The sequence below is a fragment of the Schistocerca nitens genome, chromosome 12 (genome assembly GCF_023898315.1).
Source record: "Schistocerca nitens isolate TAMUIC-IGC-003100 chromosome 12, iqSchNite1.1, whole genome shotgun sequence".
NCBI classification, from domain to species: Eukaryota; Metazoa; Arthropoda; class Insecta; order Orthoptera; family Acrididae; genus Schistocerca; species Schistocerca nitens.
Genome location: NC_064625.1, coordinates 113,966,857 through 113,973,084, shown reverse-complemented (window position 1 = coordinate 113,973,084; position 6,228 = coordinate 113,966,857). Strand labels below are relative to the sequence as shown.

Here is a 6,228-nt window from a genome sequence, read left to right as displayed (position 1 = left end):
ACTCTCCTGTTTCACGACCCCGCAACGACTCTCTCCTTTTTTCTTCTCTCCTCTTTTCGCTGCTCAAATTCTTTTCACACCCTTAAATTTGGGTGGCGAATCATCTTTCCGAAAGGCGCTCGTCTCTGGACGCTGACCAGTCGCACTTTAGAATCCAGATAGAAGTTTCTGGAAGTTCTTTCTAGGTTCGTTTGAGCAGTTAACAGCGGGCTTTTGCGAATGCGCAGACCTGAATTCGCGTATGAGCAGTGCCTTCACCCGCTTCTGGCTACTTGGAGCGTGGCAGTTTGCCGTATGAGCAGTAGCAGCAACTAGCCAGATGCTACCCGGAAAAAAATTTTCCGGCGTGCCCAAGCTGCCAGATTCGCGCATGCACAGAGCAAGCTGAGTTATAGTGGGGGACTCCTTCTCCACGTGGCCCGTGTATATGTTTCGTGATGTTGCTGGTATCTTCGTTTACAGCTCCCACGTCAAATGAAAACGAAACAGATTTCTGTGGCCGGGAGCCGTCAAGTGAATTAATACACATTCTCATAACCATGAAAGACCAAAATAAGTTACTAGTTTCAATATTCTGATTTTATATTATTTCCACGTTATTAGCAATCCACCATTAATGTCTTAATGAAGCTATTTCTCTCAGTTTTGTAGAGAAATTTGCTTCTATTAATTTTTTCCGCTGAGGCAGTTACTTTATTTGAAACTGTTTCATTCCGCCCTATTGTCTACTTTCAATTTCGTTCAGTTTCAAGTGCAAATTTTCATTTTCTGGGACGAATGACATTATACCCTAACGAAGAACCTCCAAGAAAATTGGTATCACGAAAACCACATAGAAAAGCTGAATATCAGGTACTTTAGAGCGCATCTGGACATAGAAATGTGTAATTAGAGCGGAATGAAACATTTTAATATGGTTTACGAAATTCCGGTGCTGCTAGAGTAGTCTCTGACGTCCTGTCCCTTTTGTGACACTGTAAGATCTCTTAATGCTATATACATCCGAACATACGTAAACATAGGCTTGAAACTAGCTAAGCAGGCAAATTTGGTCAGTAGTTTTGAACTTAAAATGTTGTTTAAAATATATTCACAGCTGTAGCTGAATTTTACAAATCTGCCATCTGTGAAACAGGCAACGGCCTTGCCGCAGTGGATACACCGGTTCCCGTCAGATCACCGAAGTTAAGCGCTGTCGGACGTGGCCGGCACTTGGATAGGTGACCATCCGGGCCGCCATGCGCTGTTGCCATTTTTCGGGGTGCACTCAGCCTCGTGATGCCAATTGATGAGCTACTCGACCGAACAGTAGCCGCTACGGTCAAATAAAACCATCGAAACAACCGGGAGAGCGGTGTGCTGACCACACGCCCCTCCTATCCGCATCCTCATCTGAGGATGACACGGGGGTCGGATGGTCCCGGTCGGCCACATGTTGCCTGATGACGGAGTGCTTCTGTGAAGCAATGTTTTTCGATCACAAGGCACTTGTCTAGTACTTCCTCTAGTCCTGAAGTTATTTCTTAATTTGTGTTTACATCTTAAATTTATAGAATGACATTCTATGCTAAATTGTAGACTGGCAGCATACCGTGTTTTACCGTTTTAACTCCCCACGTCGATTTATATTTATTCCTAGAGTAGAATATAAATTGTCAGTTGTACAGTTTCTTTGACTCGCAGACACCCTTGTTCATTTTATACGCATTTAAAATAGTCACAAAATTTGTTGTCCTTTATTCTGGTGTAAGCTGCACAAGAAACCTCCTTTTTCTTCAAGAAATTTGTTTTCTATCTTGCTAGCTTTATGCAGTGCTGTGCAGATGTAAACCTCATTGAAAATGCTACATAACAATATTGCAGAGTACGAATCAAACAAATCTGTCAATGTCACCACATAGCAAAATGTACTTTGAGCTGTGGAGTCTAGTTTTGAAATGAATAATACGCCAAGAACTGCTTCCTTGAAACTTCCTGGCATATTAAAACCGTGTGGTGGACCGAGACTCGAACTCGGGACCTTTGACTTTCGCGGGCAAGTGCTCTACCAACTGAGCTACCCAAGCACGACTCACGCTCCGTCCTCACAGCTTTACTTCTGCCAGTACCTCGTTTCCTACGTTCCAAACTTTAGAGAAGCTCTCTTGCGAAACTTGCTGAGCTAGCACTCCTGAAAGAAAGGTACTGGCAGAAGTAAAGCTAGAATGAGATTTTCACTCTGCAGCGGAGTGTGCGCTGATATGAAACTTCTTGGCAGAAGTAAAGCTGTGAGTACCGGGCGTGAGTCGTGCTTCGGTAGCTCAGTTGGTAGAGCACTTGCCCGCGAAAGGCAAAGGTCCCGAGTTCGAGTCTCGGTCAGGCACACAGTTTTAATCTGCCAGGAAGTTTCATATCAGCGCACACTCCGCTGCAGAGTGAAAATCTCATTCTGGAAACATCCCCCAGGTTGTGGCTAAGCCATGTCTCCGCATATCCTTTCTTTCAGGAGCGCTAGTTCTGCAAGGTTCGCAGGAGAGCTTCTGTAAAGTTTGGAAGGTAGGAGACGAGGTACTGGCAGAAGTAAAGCTGTGAGTACGGGGCGTGAGTCGTGCTTCGGTAGCTCAGTTGGTAGAGCACTTGCCCGCGAAAGGCAAAGGTCCCGAGTTCGAGTCTCGGTCGGGCACACAGTTTTAATCTGCCAGGAAGTTTCAGAAGTAAAGCTGTGAGGACGGGGCGTGAGTCGTGCTTGGGTAGCTCAGTTGGTAGAGCACTTGCCCGGGAAAGGCAAAGGTCCCGAGTTCGAGTCTCGGTCCGGCACACAGTTTTAATCTGCCAGGAAGTTTCATATCAGCGCACACTCCGCTGCAGAGTGAAAATCTCATTCTGGGTAGAATTGATAAAACACTTGCTACAGGTACAGCTCCCTAGGTCCTCTCAACAACATTCCACAGGGCTGCATATGGTCACGTGATGCCAAACCACGCACAAAATTCCACACAGAAATGCAACGAAAAGCGTATCAGCAGAGAAAGCACCAAGCACGGGCTGCCTACGTCATCATAGCTGCACTTGCGCAGTACAGCCTGTTGTGTGGGTCTGTCTGACAACTGCTCAAACGAACTTTCTATATCCGGAGGTAAGTACGCGAATACCTGCTGCCATGCGTTTTTGGCCGACCAGGGCGCCTTCTCACGCCTGCCCTCCGGACAAGCGTTCCCGTTTTGCAGGTGGTCCAGCTCACGGGCGTGTCCCGGGATTAGCACCGAAAGCGGCTGTGTCGTCCTATTGTCCGAAGGAATGTGTCAGCTTCCTGTGTCCTTCCGTTCTACCACGGGTTTCACAGCTCTGCTTGTTCCCCAGTTATCCAACATGCAAGACATTATACTATAAATTAAGTGTACTAGACGCAGTCAGTCACATACATGGTTTAATGAACGAGCACAAACCTGTCTTCTCTATCACTGAAGGGGCTTACTTATGTCGTATTGGATGTAAGCGCGGTTTCTGAGTTGTAAAATAACGCCGCCTTACACTTTTAATACATATCAACAAAACAGATATCGTATATGACTAATTTGGGACCTCACTATTGCACAGGCACATATAAATCCACATATACCCTAACAGGAAGCAAACCGACGATTTCCGTGAACACTGAGCGGAAGAAGAAAGATGCAAAGAGCAGTATTAACTTCGATTGACTCCAGCTACCGATCGCAAAAGCGAAATCAGAAACATGGGAGAAAGAACGTCTGAAGACGTTACAAGGGAGAGTTAAATTTAATGTCGGAAGTAACCTTCGCATGGACCGCCCGGTTGGCCGTGCGGTCTAACGCACTGCTTTTCGGGCGGGAATGAGCGCCGGTCCCCGGCACGAATCCGCCCGGCGGATTTCTGTCGAGGTCCGGGGTTTTCCATCTGCCTCGGCGAATGCGGGCTGGTTCCCCTCATTGCGCCTCAGTTACACTATGTGGGCGATTGCTGCGCAAACAAGTTCTCCACGCACGCGTACACCACCATTACTCTACCACGCAAACATAAGGGTTACGAGCTGTGGCTAGAAAAAAACCGGACTAGTACTGGTGAAACAATAAAACGAATGCAATAAGGCTGAAAGTCGCGTGGCCTGTCACGTGACTCTCGCTCCGCCTACTGCTCGAGTTTCATCTGCCTCCTGCACTCAGTCTGCCCGTGGCGTCTGTTTTAAGTAGTTGACGTTTTGTCTGTGCGTCGGAAAATGTTGAGTGTACAGAAAGAACAGCGTGTTAACATCAAATTTTGTTTCAAACTAGGAAAATCTGCAAGTGAAACGTTTGTAATGTTACAACAAGTGTACGGCGATGATTGTTTATCGCGAACACAAGTGTTTGAGTGGTTTAAACGATTTAAAGATGGCCGCGAAGACACCAGTGATGACACTCGCACTGGCAGACCATTGTCAGCAAAAACTGATGCAAACATTGAAAAAATTGGGTACCAGAGGGACAAACAGTGAATCAGCATTACTACATTAGCGTCCTGGCTACCCTACGTGAGCGAGTACGGAGAAAACGGAACTATTTGTGGAGAAAAAAGTCATGGATCCTTCACCAAGACAATGCCCCAGCTCACAGTGCGTTGTCAGTGAAGACGTTTTTGGCAAAACACAACATTCCCATCTTAGATCATCCACCCTACTCACCTGATTTGGCCCCCTGTGACTTTTTTCTTTTCCCTAAAGTCAAGTCAGCTTTGAAAGGAACTAGATTTGAGACTGTTGAAGCAGTAAAAGAAAAAGCGACGGAAGTAATGTATGGACTTACCGAAAATGATCTGCAGCATTGCTATGAACAGTGGAAAATTCGTATGGAGCGGTGTAGAGACCGAGGAAGAGAGTACATTGAAGGAGATAACATGAAATTGTAAATAATTGTAAATAAATCTTTTTTCCAGCATCAGTCCGGTTTTTTTCTAGCCGCACCTCGTACACTCGTCTGGTGTGAGACGTTCCCTGGGGGCGTCCACCGGCGGCCGAACCGCACAATAACCCTGGGTTCGGTGTGGGGCGGCGGAGGGGTGAAGTGGACTGCGGTAGTCGTCGTGGGGTTGTGGACCACTGCGGCTTCGGCGGGGACGGAGCCTCTCCGTGGTTTCTAGGTCCCCGGTTAACGTACAATACATACAATACAACCTTCGCTTGACATTTCACTGCTGGGTAACATTGATAGATGAAACTTGGACCATACACAGAAAAATCTGATACAGTGTAGTAGAGATGGTAACTGAAAGAAATTCGTAAGGACATGAAGAGAAACGACACTTCTATTCAAAGACAGTAATTACTTTGAAGTCACAGCGATTTATGTTGGTGCCCTGGAAATTAAAAAAGGTGGGACTTGGTTCCGGATGGGGCGTGTGATAACCACGGACGGCAAAGTATGCCCTCCAACGCGCTTCCATGCTCGCCCTAAGGTTCGATGCGGTCGTGTACTCTCATCCACAAGAATGAAGCCAGGGTCGAAAGCACTCCCGTGACGATAACGTTGACACGTGGGTGTACCGTGTTTCAAGATTTGTAGGTCAGAACCACAACGCGAGATAACGGTCTGCCCACACCGTAACGCCTGGACCACAAAACAATCACGTCCGACAATCTTCCTAGCTGGAGTAAGCGTTCGTGCCTTTCGCCATGAGGGTCAGTCCAGTTTTGTAGAAGAAACAGCCGACAAAATCGCAAATAACATATTTCAAGTACAAAATTGTTAAGGCTTTCGTGGCGACATCATCATCAGATGAACGTCGGCCGAAGAACCCGAGACAGAAGCCAAGATTTCACATAATTATTGTCTCATTTTCTGAAAATTTTTCCAGTATTCATTACGTAAAGCAAAGTAAGTCGCCCACACACACCAAATTCAGTCAGCAAATCAACTGGTATAACACTGGTGATGTATACATTGTACATCGTATCGACAAAGCTTAGGAAGATGGTCAATACCGAATGTTAGACGACAATTTAAATTTGAGTAAAAATACCGAAAAGATTAGTAAATATTATACGCCAAGTAAACGATATTTTTTATCAGTCTTCGTTATTTAATAGCTTAATCTCATGGTTTTTAGGTCATTCAATCTATACCTGACCTCATGTTTCTCGCTCACGTATAATTTTGTCACGATGTCGCTTTGTTGCAAAAAATACTTCTAATTGTCATGGAAGGTAATTTAATTTTTCACTACTGACGACGATTCTGTTGAACAACAAACACG

General features: G+C 45.8%; 1 non-coding gene and 1 pseudogene across 1 annotated transcript; both read left to right on the top strand.

The window, feature by feature from the left end:
• Nucleotides 1–1,134: 1,134 nt before the first annotated feature.
• Nucleotides 1,135–1,252, top strand: LOC126215564 (5S ribosomal RNA; annotated as a pseudogene).
• A 1,470-nt stretch (nt 1,253–2,722) lies between these two features.
• On the top strand, nt 2,723–2,797 carry Trnas-gga (transfer RNA serine (anticodon GGA)). Its single transcript has one exon. It is a non-coding gene; the product is annotated as a tRNA-Ser (tRNA).
• The last annotated feature ends 3,431 nt before the right edge of the window (nt 2,798–6,228 follow it).